This window comes from Carettochelys insculpta, chromosome 22 (assembly GCF_033958435.1).
Source record: "Carettochelys insculpta isolate YL-2023 chromosome 22, ASM3395843v1, whole genome shotgun sequence".
Taxonomy (NCBI): domain Eukaryota; kingdom Metazoa; phylum Chordata; order Testudines; family Carettochelyidae; genus Carettochelys; species Carettochelys insculpta.
The window spans coordinates 7685365-7699198 of NC_134158.1; positions in this window are offsets into that span (position 1 = coordinate 7685365).

Genomic DNA, 13834 nt, shown 5'->3' on the forward strand with positions numbered 1-13834 from the left:
GTCCCCCTGCCATGGAGGTGTCACAGCACCACGTACAGACACATCCCGCGAGCTTTGATCTGGCTGGCTCGGGTGCAATGACGGGTGCGCAGCCCCAGCTGGCTGTTGGTTCCGGGCAGACGCAGCCGTGGGGCGGATTCTCCACAGAGCTCCACGCCCGCCCATGGTTCCATGTGCACAAGAGCTCAGCCCCCAGCCCAGACGCTGAGAGGTGTCAGACCTCACCCCTGGGGGAACCCCTCTGCTCAGTGCCCAGCTCCAGCGTCTGATATGGGAGTAGGGCAGACACGTTGTAGGGGCTTTGGGGGACGGAGCGGGAGGGAACAGCCCATTTGCTCCAGGCTGCAGAGATGCTGTGAAGTAATTTCACAGGCCTCTGAATCCTGCTGGCTGCAGGCTGGAAACAGGATCCCTGTGATAGTGAAAATGCTGCACCCACCACTGAGAATTTACCGCTAAGGGAGAGCACAGGGGTGAGTGTGCGCCACTGCAGAGGGGCCAGGGAGCTGCTGTGCTCAGATCCCCCCAAGTACACAGCCTCATCCTGCTGGTAGCACACCTGGGTCACGGGCCCAGCAACGGGAGCAGGTTCCTTGCCTCGTCCTGGAGCTCCACAGCCCCTGTCCCTGGGAACGCTGCGGGGGGAAGGGCTCGGGGCAGAGAAACCCAGACAGCCACCTGACACTCCACGGTTTTATTCTCCTCTTTGGACGTCAGCGTCAGGGCCTCCTCCAGCTGCTCCCTGAGAGGGCCCAGGGTTCCCCGGAGCTTCTCCTGCAGGGGCATCCTAGCTACGTCTACACGTGCACGCTACATCAAAATAGCTTATTTGGATGGAGCGAAATCGAAATAAGCTATTTCGATGAATGGCGTCTACACGTTCTCCAGGGGTGGTGCCGTCGATGTTCAACGTCGACGTTGGGCAGCACCACATCGAAGTAGGCGCTGCAGGGGAGCGTCTACACGCCAAAGCGGCCCACATCGAAATAAGGGTGCCAGGAACAGCTGCAGACAGGGTCACAGGGTGGACTAGCGCTTCCGGGGCAACAGCGAGCCGCTCCCTTAAAGGGCCCCTCCCAGACACACGCAGCCTGCACAGCTCGCGGTCTGCAGAGCCATAGGCACGCACACCTCGAGCGACGCAGTCATGGACCCCCAGCAGCAGCAGCAGCAGCAGCAGTAGCAGCAGCCAGAGGTCCACCCAGCTGCCCCTGCAGGAGCAGCGCTCGCCCTGCTCCATGCCATGCAGGAGGCAGCTGAGCACCTTTTATTCGCGGAAGAGGAGCTGCCCCCAGGGTAGGAGGAAGTAGCCCCAGACCCTGCTGCCCTCCGACCTCCCCCCAGCCACACACGCCACCGGCTGTGGAGCTACCCCACGAGCACCGACTGGTGGGAGCGGCTGGTGCTCGGCGAGTGGGACGATGACTGCTGGCTCCAGAATTTCCGGATGAGCCAGCAGACATTCCTGGAGCTGTGCCAGTGGCTCACCCCCGCACTCAGGCACCAGGACACCGCCATGCGGCGTACCCTCAGCGTCGAGAAACGGGTCGGCATCGCTGTCTGGAAGCTGGCCACTCCAGACAGCTACCGATCCGTGGGGCAAAAGTCTGGCGTCAGCAAGGCCACCGTCGGGGCTGTCCTCATGGAGGTAAGAGGACCCGGCAGGTGGGAGCCATGGGGGAGCCCTGGAGGGGGAAGAGCCCTGGGGTGGAGGGCCAGACACACCCTGAACACCCCTCACTGGTGCTCTCCCATGTCCTTCCCCTGCAGGGCGTCCATGCAATCAATGCCCTGCTCCTCCACAGGCTCGTGAGGCTTGGGGACCCGGATGCTGCCATCGCGGGGTTTGCCAGCCTGGGCTTCCCAAATTGCTTTGGGGCTCTGGATGGGACCCATATCCCCATCCGCGCCCCAGAGCACAGTGGAGGACGCTACTTAAACAGGAAGGGCTACCACTCAGTGGTCCTCCAGGCCTTGGTGGACAGCCGGGGACGCTTCCTGGACATTTATGTTGGCTGGCCTGGCAGCACCCATGACACCCGGGTGTTCAGGAATTCGGGCCTGTGCTGCCGGCTGGAGGTGGGGACCTACATCCCCCAGCAGGAGATCCCTGTGGGGGACACCACCATGCCCCTCTGCGTCGTCGCAGACGCGGCGTACCCCCTCCGGCCCTGGCTCATGCACCCTTACACGGGCCATCTCACAGCCAGCCAGGAGCGGTTCAACATGCACCTGAACCACGCGCGCCAGGTGGTCGAGTGCACTTTTGGCCGCCTCAAAGGGCGCTGGAGGTGTCTCCTCACCCGCCTGGATGCAGGCCCCACCAACATCCCCCAGGTTGTAGGCGCGTGCAGCGCCCTCCACAACCTGGTGGAGAGCAAGGGGGAGGCATTCTCACAGGGCTGGGCTGTGGAGGCTGGCAGGGCCGATGTCGAGCCACCCGCTGCCCCCAGTCACCAGGTCGACCCTGAGGGGATCCGGGTCCGGGAGGCCCTGAGGGCCCATTTTGACCAGGCTGCAGGGTGAATGCTGGCAGGGCCAGCTGCGGGCAAGCCACCCACTGCACCCCCCGCATCCTCCAGAACACTCCCTGCCCCACACCCACACCACAGAGCACCCGAGAGCGCAACACCCCCCCGACTTTTCTTGGAAATAAATGGAAATGTTGTTTCAAACCAAACAGTGCAACCTCTTTTTAATAACGTATGTGTGTATATATATATATATATATAAAAGGGGGGGACTATTTACATGGGGGTGCAGCTAGCAGAACGGAACAGGGGTCCAACACAAACTATATACAAATGGGGGATATGTACAAAGGGGGTGGGGGGCACGTTCTTGGCCCCGCACCCCTAATGTCCAGCACCCGGGGTTGGAGGGCGCGACCCTCGTCTCGGCCGGAGCCCTGGCCGAGGCTGGGTAGGGGCCGCGCGAACCGGCAAATACGGCTGGCCGGTGTCCGCAGGCCCCATGTCCTCCTCGGTGGCAGGCCCCAGGGTGGCGAACGGTGGAGGGACGGCAGGCGGAGCGGCTGGTGGAGCGGGAGGTGGCGCGGCGGGCGGCACAGCGGGGCGGGGGGGGGTAGGTGTTGTGCTATGCACTCGAACGTGCACATGAAGGCCCCCCAAGCCTCCTGGCACCAGGCCAGCGCTCGCTCTTGGAGCTCCAGCCGCCGCTCCTCCACCCACAGGCGCCGCTCCGACACCTCCAGCTGACGCCGGAGGGTCGCGAGCAGCTGGGGGTCCGTGGCCGTCCGCGGGTGGCTCCTCTGTCGGCCTTGTCCTGGGGCTGGTCGGTGCTCCGCCGAGGGGCTGGCCTGCTGGGATGGCCCCAGTGGGCTCTCGGGGATGACGGACACCTCGCCGGCGCTCTCCGGGCCCTCTGATGGTGCAGCTGCAGAACACAGCAGGGAGGAAGAGTGGAGACAGCCGTTAGTGTGGGCCCTGACCCGTGGCCCTTGTCCCCCCCACCCCTCTGCTGCTGGTTCCCCATCCCTGTCCCCGGGAGATGATGCTGCTGCTGATGGGTGTGCCCCGCCTCCGGGGAACCCTAGGTTCCGCTCCCCCCATCCCCAGGGATGGGGCATGGCGCTGTCCTGCTGGGGGGCAGGGGCTGATGCACTCTTCTGAGGGACATGCCACTGCTGTCCGTGGGCCCGTGGTCATCTGGGGATGTGGAGGGCCCTGGTCATGTCTCTTGTCCCCGCCCCTTAACCCCAGGGGTGTGCACCGGGTGTGGTACATAGCTGATGGTCCGCTCCCACGGTCGGGGGACACCCACTGGGCGGATGCCCTGCTGGAGCTCTGGGACGGGAGGGTGATGCGGAGCCCCCGTCGCTGGAGGAGTCCCCCTCCTCCTCCTTCAGCATCCCAGGCGTGGGCTCCTGGGGGGGCCCTGGGGTGCAGGGCTTGCCTCCCGGGGCGGACTCCGTCTCCGGGGCCTGCTGGGGCTCGTCGGCTGAGGTGTCAAGAGTGGCCGGGGGCGGGGAGGAGGTGTGCCGGGGGCCCAGGATGTCCCTGAGCTCCCTGTAAAAGGGGCAAGTGGCGGGGGCAGCCCCAGATCGACTGGCCGCATCCCGGGCCCGGGCGTAACCCTGCCGCAGCTCCTTAACCTTACTCCTGACGTGGTCTGGAGTGCGGGCAGGGTGACCCCGGGCAGCCAGGCCCTCGGCCAGCTGAGCGAACGCATCCGCGTTCCGCCTCTTGCTCCCCATTACCTGGAGCACCTCCTCCTCGCCCCAGAGCCCCAGCAGGTCCCGGATCTCGGCCTCCGTCCAGGAGGGGCCCCTCTGCCTCTTCCCCGGCTGGCTGCCAGCCTGGGAGCCCTGGCTCCTCTTGGGGGGTTCCCTGGCTCCTCTTGGGGGGTTCCCTGGGGGTGCTTGTGGGGCTGGCTGGCTGCCATCAGTTCAGGGTGGTGGGTTGGGGCTGCTGAGGGACGTGCAGGCTGACCGTGTGGCAACGCTGCTGCCTGCACGCGCTCTCAGCTTCCTGCACAGGAACGCAGGGGGTGGGGAGATTTAAAGGGCTGCTGCAAGCGGCAACCATAGAGCTCAGGGGCTGGAGAGAGCATCTCTCAACCCTTCAGCTGATGGCCGCCATGGGGGACCCCGCTATTTCGATGTTGTGGGACGCGGATTGTCTACACGTGCCTTACTTCGATGTTCAACGTCGAAGTAGGGCGCTATTCCCATCTCCTATTGGGGATAGCGACTTCGATGTCTCGCCGCCTTATGTCGATTTCAACTTTGAAATAGCACTAGCCACGTGTAGACGTGGCAGGCGCTATTTCGAAGTTGGCACGGCTACTTTGAAGTAGCCGGCTCGTGTAGACGCGGCTTTGGTGGTAAACATCCCCACATGCCTTCGTGCACATTACAATGTTTATTCTACGTACACATGGAAAAAATTAGAAGGAACATTGGCTACAGGGGTAGCAGATGGTGGAGGAAGGGGATCGGTCTGCCTCTGTGAAATCTCAATATAAAAACTTGAAAGAAAAATCTTATTGCAAGAAGATGTCAACACCAGAGTATTTTAATTTACATTTCAACAATAGTTCAAAAACAAGCATCTAAACAGAGTGCTAGAAATGGAATTATTTACACATTTTTATTCTTCCTACACTTCTATATTGAAATTTAGCATCATTTGTATTTAAAATGGGGAATTTCAAGAAATAAAAACATGGCTCCAAACAAAACCAACTATTAAAGTGTCAGACTGGGCTCTTCAGTACAAATGTATGTGTCATAAACACCACAGTGACCACGTGTGCAGCTGCTCTCTCGTTCTCTTGCCCTGACTGGTTCTCTCTGCAAGGCAAGGCACAAACACCCTCTCTTGCGCTCCAGCTTTGAAAATTCAGTGCTGAAAAAGTTATAGAATTAACCAACCAATATACTGAAATTAATCACAAGATTACATAATGTTCTTTGAACTTCTGCCATCATTTATTCATGTGATTTTTAATTTTCTCGCTACATATAATTGGTAATAAAGATATGACCCTTTCTTCTTGCACTGGCAACATTCCCCAACCATGAATGCTATTAACAGACATAGAAATATTCTCTTTGATACCCTTTTTCAGTTTGTTTTTCTTTGGAAATATTATTTGCAGTCAATGGCTTGTCAATGTCCCCAGCTGATTTCAGTGTGGACTCAGGCTATGTGCTTGGCTATAAAGATACCGCAGCTGTACAGAAATAAAGAGGGTTTGTGGGCTTTATGGAGTCATCACAAATTAACTTACTTGCATTAAAGATGCTGGCACTGAATGACCCATAACATAAAATTTGGTGAAGCTTCCTTTATTCTCAGCCATAAATCAATCGAAGGGGTGAGATTTTTTTGGTGTCGTGTGAGGTTTAGAATGCAAAGAAAATAAATTTCCTCCAGGTAATTCAACTCTATTCCTCTGGGTTCTGGAATGCTCTGTAAAAATGGTGACTGGTTGGTCTAATTCCTTGAAATCAATGATTTAATCTGGTTTCTTTAGTACCTCGCTGAGTGGAGTAAGGGGTCAGGGGTCACATCACAGGGCACTTCTCTGGCTGCTTTTTTTTTAAAAAAAAATGTGATGTTCTACGAAAGTTTCCAATGTAATCATTCAATTTTGAAGATGTTTTCACTATATCCCATTCATGACAACGTGTCCTGAACTTACCTTGAGTCTCTGAACATAAAAGTCCTAAACTTACCTGTGATGAACTCAGCTGGGTATTTACCAGGCTGCTGCTGTGTGGATGGCAGGGCTGCTGAAGCTGTGTGGTTTTCCGAGTTTTTACACACAGGGAAATGTTAAATATAAGAATAAATTCTCCCTTACGATTTCCTCAGAAATGTTTCTGTTTCTGTCCCTATTTCTCGCGAAAAGATGTATAATTGCTGTGATTGCTTATGCAACCTCATTGCGTTGTTACACAGGAAAGTATGTTGGCAAATATCCACTAGGGTATTTACTATTAAATTTTTGTATATTTACATGTTATCACTAACAGTTTACATCCCAAACTGTCATCCTGAGAGCACAGGGAAGGTTGACTTTTACATTTCTAACTACAACTGGGAAGGTGCCTGGGCTAGAACCCAGAATGAGTGGGTGGGGACTGGATTCCCCCCAGACTACCCCACCCTAGCAGGGGAATGGGGCCCTTAATTAGGGACAGTGAACTGAATAAGGGCCTGGAGCCCAGGAATGAGACTGACTGTACCACAGAACCTAGAGATGATTTCTCAAAACAGGGAGACTAATATCCCCCCAGCGCTATGACACACAGGGAGGTGAAGAAGAAAATGTGTAAAATAATAGTCCAGCATGGCTGTCGAGAGCAGAGTTGGGTTCTGAACTGACTAATGGGATAACAATTTACATTTGGTGTTAATTGTCACTAGATGGACCATTACACAACCATGGCTGTGTTACAGGGACAGGGACCAGCTAAGAACTGACGACACCTGGTTACTGAACACTCAGGGTGCCGTTAGCGTCGGAGGGGTTGAGTAACTTGGGTTTGGGAGGTTTAGAGAAGATCTTTTTCATCTTCTCAGCTCTGAGCTCAGAGCCCCAGAGAATCAGCAGTTGCCGGCCCTCACCCAGGTAAGGGGCAGCCACCAGTGTTCCCCGAGCCCCAGGGAAATCACAGCTACCAGCCCTACTCCGCAGCCCCAAGGAAATCACAGCTACCAGCCCTACTCCCAGAGCCCCAAGGAAATCACAGCTACCAGCCCTGCTCCCGCAGCCCCAAGGAAATCACAGCTACCAGCCCAACTCCTGGCAAGTGGGTTCAGAGGGGCCGGGGCAGTTCTCCACCCCAGGACCAGCCCTGGCTGTGCTGCTGACCCAGGCCAGGAGACAGAGTCACCTCCTAGACGGCTGGTGAGTGGGGCTGGGCGGCAGGGTGCGGGGCAGTGGGGCTTTGCGGGGGAGTGGGGTGGTGGGGCAGGGCGGAGCTGTGTGTGTTGGGCACGGGGCAGTGGAGGGCCTATGCGGGGTGCTGGGCAGTTGTGGGGCTGTGGGAATGGGGTGCTGGGTGCTGTACATTTATGGCAAGGTCTGGGGGGAGGCTGGGCGCAGTGGGGCTGTTAGGCCAGAGGGAACGGGGGGGTCGTTCTTGTGGGGGGGGCTGTGTGGTGCGGTGTGACCCCCCCGGGGGAGCGGCAGTGCAGGCCATTGTGCACCTGACACCTGCTGGTGGGTAAGTAGAGCCCTGCCAGCGAGCTGGGTGATGTGGGGGCCTCACCTGCCATGCCAGCCCCCTGGCCAGCCCCTGGCTCCAGGGACCAACCCCACCCCATGCTCCATTGCCCACGAATATGTCAGGGTTCAGGCCCACATGAGGTGAACATGGCCGCCGTCCCTGCCCCAGCCGTGGCCCAGTCCCACCATGCCGGGCAGGGGCTGTGACAGGAAGCTCAGGGCAGTGCTGGAGCATCCCAGGGTGGTGGGGGAGGGAGCAGTGGGGGAGGGGCGGGCTGTGGGTAGTGGGGGAGGGGTTTTGGCGGGGGGTGTTAAAAACGGTTTCTGTCTCTCATTGGCGGCTTGGCCCATTCCCAAGTCGCACCCAATGGGGTCGGTTGGCCCCTGTGACTGGGACCCCAGTGGGACGCTGCTGTGCAGGGAGGTCGGGCGCTGGTGGTTGGAACCGGAACAAACCGGTTTTTCCCGCCCTTTTCCCTGAGCATTCCATCCCCTCAGAGCTGTTTGCCCCCCAGGGCGCCGGGGCAGGTTCCCCCCAAGGCGTCTGTCAGAGCCGGTAACGGATGGACAGATGGACGGACGGACGTCCCAGGGCTGCTGTCCGGCACTGCCCCCCCGCAGCAGCAGCTCTGTCTGGCCCAGGGCAGAGCCAGCGCGGTCGTCACACTGCCCAGCACCGGCCGGCTGCTGCCTGCCAAGGGAGGGGAAGGAGGAGATCGACCTCCCACCCGCCCGTCTGTCCCCTCACGCCCCAGCCGCACCCCTGCCAGCGCTGCCCAGCCGCTGCCTCCCTCAGCTCCCACCGCCCAGGGACTCCTCAGTGCCCCCCGAGGGCTCCCCGCAGTCCAACGGCCGCAGGTCCTGAGCACCCGCCGCCCTGACGGACGCCACCCGGCGCTCCCCGAGGGCAGGGCTCTCCAGCCGGGGGCTGAGCGTATGGGGGGTGCAGGGCGCTGGGCTGGGGCTGAGCTTCCTGCCCACTGGGACGTCGCTGTTTGATTCCATTGACTGTTGGGAGCTAATTCTCTTCCCCGCCATAGACTAAATTAACCCTTCGGACACTGAATTCTGGCTGGATCCTATGTCTGACCCCTCGTTCCTGGGGACGGGAGAAGGAGGGAACCGCCGGGGGGGGCCCCACCGGGACAGACCCTAAGTCGGGGGTTTCACACACTCCCACACGTCCACCTCCCACTCCTGAGCTGCCTCTGAGCGGAGCTGGGCTGGAGGCAGCAAGCGGGAGGGGTCGCCTGGGGCGGGGCAGTTTCAGCTGGGGGTGGGGCAGAACCTGAGGGGGTGACAGCTCTGTACCCCTCGACGCCAAGGGGGGGACAAACACGCATCCCCTGACAATCTGCCCTGTCCCAGCGCAGCTGGAGGGAATCTCTGTCCCCGACAGTGACCCCACGGCACAGACTGGCCCCTCCTGCCCCAAAGCTCACCCCGAGGCTGGGCCAGTGCCCTGGAGACGGGGCTGGTCCAGGGAAGACCCCTCTGGCTCACCCTGGGACTAGGGCCAGCACCATGCCCCAGCCACAGCCCCCCCACCCAGAGTCTCAGTGATCAACGGCTGGATGGCGGGATGGTGGTTGGTTTCTAGTCGAGTGCCCCAAGGTTCGGTTCTGGGTCCTGTTCTGTTCAACATGTTTATCAGTGACCTGGATGAGGGGTTGGATTGCACCCTCAGCAAGTTTGCGGATGACACTAAGCTAGGGGGAGAGGTTGATACGCTGGAGGGTAGGGACAGGGTCCAGAGTGACGTAGACAAATTGGAAGACTGGGCTGCAAGAAATCTGATGAGGTTCAATACGGACAAGTGCAGAGTCCTGCCCTTGGGCTGGAAGAATCCCAAGCGTTGTTACAGGCTGGGGTCCGACTGGCTCGGTAGTAGTTTTGCAGAAAAGGATCTGGGAGTTGTAGTGGACGAGAAGCTGGACATGAGTCAACACTGTGCTGGTGTAGTCAAGAAGGCTAATGGCATATTAGGTTGCATCATGAGAAGCGTTGCCAGTAGATCCAGAGAAGTGATTATTTCTCTTTATTCGGCTTTGGTGTCCAGTTCTGGGCCCCCAGTTATAGGAAGGATGTGGGTACACTGGAAAGGGTCCAGCGGAGCGCGATCAAAATAATTAGGGGGCTGGAGCATATGACTTATGAAGAAAGGTGGAGGCAATTGGGACTGTTTAGTCTGCAGAAGAGAAGACTGAGGGGGGACTTGATAACAGCCTTCAACTAACTGAAGGGAGGCTGCAAAGAGGCTGGAGAGAGGCTGCTCACAGTGGTCACGGATGGCAGAACACGGAACAATGGTCTCAGGTTGCGGTTGGGAAGGTCCAGGTTGAACATGAGGAAAAGCTTTTTCACAAGGAGGGCGGTGAAGCACTGGAATGGTCCACCTAGGGAAGTGGTGGAGTCTCCATCCCTGGAGGTGTTTAAGTCTCGCCTTGACAAAGCCCTGGCGGGGCTGATCTGATGGGTTTGGCCCTGCTTAGAGCAGGGGGCTGGACTCGATGGCTTTTTCAGGTCTCTTCCAGCTCTACTGTTCTATGATTCTATGACCAGCCCCCCACAAACCTGGGGCCAGGTCCCCACCCCAAAGCTGTGGCCAACCCCCATCCCAGAGCTGGAACCTGGGACCCCAGCTCACCCCAGGGCTGGGCTCAATGCTGCAGGCTGGCCCAAGCCCCCAGACCACCTCCTCCCCCTCCCAGAGCTGGGCCTGCCCCAACAGCCCCCCACCCCAAAGTTGCAGATGGCCACCCCGTACCAGGTGCCAGCTGGCCCCCAAAGTGGGGCTGAAGTTGGCACCCCCAGCTCACCCCAGGGCTGTGGCCAGTGCTGTGGCCTGTCCCTTTTCCCCAGACTGTGAAAGACACCTCCCTGCAAGGGGCTCAGCCTGGGGCTGCAGAACCCAGCCGGGCCCAGCCGGCCTCCCCAGAGATGCTGGTGCCAGAAAACACGACATGGACCACCCCCAGCCCACACACATGAGGAGACGCCCCACTCCCGGTCAAATCCTGAGATCTCACCTCCTTCCCCGCACCAAACTCTCTGCCCTGAGTCCTCCACCACTACCCTCACCCCACTAACCTCCATGCCTGGCCTGACCCCCCACGCCCAACCCCTGCTGTGAGGGCTCCCCCCTACACACAAACCCCAGGCCAACACGGCACACGAGCGAGAGTGAGGCACACAGAGACACTCGGTGGATCACTCTCGGGTTTATTGGTACAAACTCTGCTCCTGCATTTCCCAAAACCCCTTCAGTGACCTGGAGCAGCGACGTTTTCCACAACAGGACGTAACACCCGCCAGTGATGCCGCGGAATTTGGCTGGTGGTGCTGCACAGCCCAGGCAAACGGCCCTGGGGTTTGGAGTGAACCAGCAATGTCGATGAGCCCGTTTACAAGACGTGCCTGAGGGGTGTGTGTAAAACCCAGTGAAGTGGGAATGAGAAGAGCGCTGGGGATGCACCTGGCACTGCTGGAGTAGAACAATTGCTCAGTTTTGTCCCCCCCGGACGTCACACGGAGATGTTGCAGGGCAGGAATTGGGACAGGAGCGACTCCCCCGCCCGGCGCCGTCTGCTGCCCCTGGGCTGGGGGCTGGGCGAGTCCGAGGGGCAGCACCAGGCACTCGGTGTGTGTCGGTATTTCCCACCCACCTCGCCCGGCGCTGGGGCCCTTCGTCACCGCGCACGGGAGGGGCAAACCCACGGGAAGAGCCAGTGGGTTCTGCATGGCCCAGCTGGGCCCCTGGTCACACACCCTGGGGCTGGGCTCACACCCCCCCTGGCTGGCCCAGCTGCTGAGCCCCTTCCCCAGCCCCCCCGCATATACACCCAGCTGAGGCTGCAGCGCAGAGAGGCCGTACGCACAGCAGGGCCCCGGTGCTCTCACCTGCCCAGCTCTGCCCCTGGGGCCGCTTCTCCCTGCTCCGCAGGCAGAGACTCCCCCAGAGCAGGAAATGTGCCACGTACCCAGGCCCCTCCCTGGGCCTCTCCCCCCTCCCTTTATCTCACAGGCTCTTCCTCCTGGGGCCTCTCACACGGTGGGGCTGGGAGAGGAGGTACAGAGGGGTCTGGTGGTGACCTGGCTCAGGTATTGGGGTGCAGGCCCAGGAGGGCGGCTGGGTGCAGGAGAGGATGCTGGTACATAAGAACATAAGAATGGCCATACTGGGTCAGACCAAAGGTCCATCCAGCCCAGCATCCCATCTGCCGACGGTGGCCCATGCCAGGTGCCCCAGAGAAGGAGAACAGAAGACAATGATCAAGTGATTTATCTCCTGCCATCCATCTCCTGCCCTTGTTATGAAGGCTAGGGCACCATACTTTATCCCTGGCTAATAGCCATTTATGGACCTAACCTGCAAAAATTTATCAAGCTCTTTTTTAAACCCTAATAGAGTCCTGGCCTTCACAGCCTCCTCGGGCAAGGAGTTCCACAGGTTGACTGTGCGCTGTGTGAAGAAAAATTTCCTTTTATTAGTTTTGAACCTACTACCCATCAATTTCATTTGGTGTCCCCTAGTTCTTGTATTATGGTAAAAGGTAAATAATTTTTCTATATTCACTTTCTCCACACCATTCATGATTTTATATACCTCTATCATATCGCCCCTCAATCGCCTCTTTTCCAAACTGAAAAGTCCCAGTCTCTCTAGCCTCTCCCCATATGGGACCCGTTCCAAGCCCCTAATCATCTTAGTCGCCCTTTTCTGAACCTTTTCTAATGCCAATATATCTTTTTTGAGGTGAGGAGACCACATCTGCACGCAGTACTCGAGATGTGGGCGTACCATAGTTTTATATCGGGGAAGTATGATATCTTTTGTCTTATTATCGATCCCTTTTTTAATAATTCCTAACATCCTATTTGCCTTACTAACTGCCGCTGCACACTGCGTGGATGTCTTCAGAGAACTATCCACTATAACTCCAAGATCCCTTTCCTGATCTGTCGTAGCTAAATTTGACCCCATCATGTCGTACATGTAATTTGGGTTATTTTTTCCGACATGCATTACCTTACACTTACCCACATTAAATTTCATTTGCCATTTTGCTGCCCAATCACTCAGTTTGCTGAGATCTTTTTGTAGTTCTTCACAATCCCTTTTGGTTTTGACTGTCCTGAACAACTTGGTGTCATCTGCAAACTTTGCCACCTCACTGCTTACCTCATTTTCTAGATCATTGATGAACAAGTTGAACAGGATTGGTCCCAGGACTGACCCCTGGGGAACACCACTAGTTACCCTCCTCCATTGTGAAAATTTACCATTTATTCCCACCCTTTGTTTTCTGTCTTTTAACCAATTCCCGATCCATGAAAGGATCCTTCCTCCTATCCCATGACCACCTAATTTACATAAAAGCCTTTGGTGTGGGACCGTGTCAAAGGCTTTCTGGAAATCTAGGTATATTATGTCCACTGGGTGCCCCTTGTCCGCATGTTTATTAACCTCTTCAAAGAATTCTAACAGATTAGTTAGACACGACTTCCCTGTGCAGAAACCATGCTGACTTTTGCCCAACAATTTGTGCTCTTCTACGTGCCTTGCAATTTTATTCTTTACTAGTGTTTCTACTAATTTGCCTGGTACTGATGTTAAACTTATCGGTCTATAATTGCCAGGGTCTCCTCTAGAGCCTTTTTTAAATATTGGCGTTATATTGGCCGTCTTCCAGTCATTTGGTACCAAAGTGGATTTAAAGGATAGGTTACAAACCACTGTTAATAACTCCGCAATTTCACATTTGAGTTCTTTCAGAACCCTTGGGTGAATGCCGTCTGGTCCTGGAGACTTGTTACTATTCAGCTTATCAATTAACTCCAGAACCTCCTCTAATGTCACTTCAATCTGAGTGAGTTCCTCAGATTTGTCACCTAAAAAGGCTGGCTCAGATTTAGGAACCTCTGTAACATCCTCAGCCGTGAAGACTGAAGCAAAGAAATCATTTAATCGCTCCGCAATGGCACTGTCTTCCTTGATCGCTCCTTTTATATCTTTATTGTCCAAGGGCCCCACTGCTTTTTTAGCGGGCTTCCTGCTTCTAATGTATTTAAAAAACATTTTACTATCATTTTTTGAATTTTTGGCTAGCTGTTCCTCAAAATCTTTTTTGGC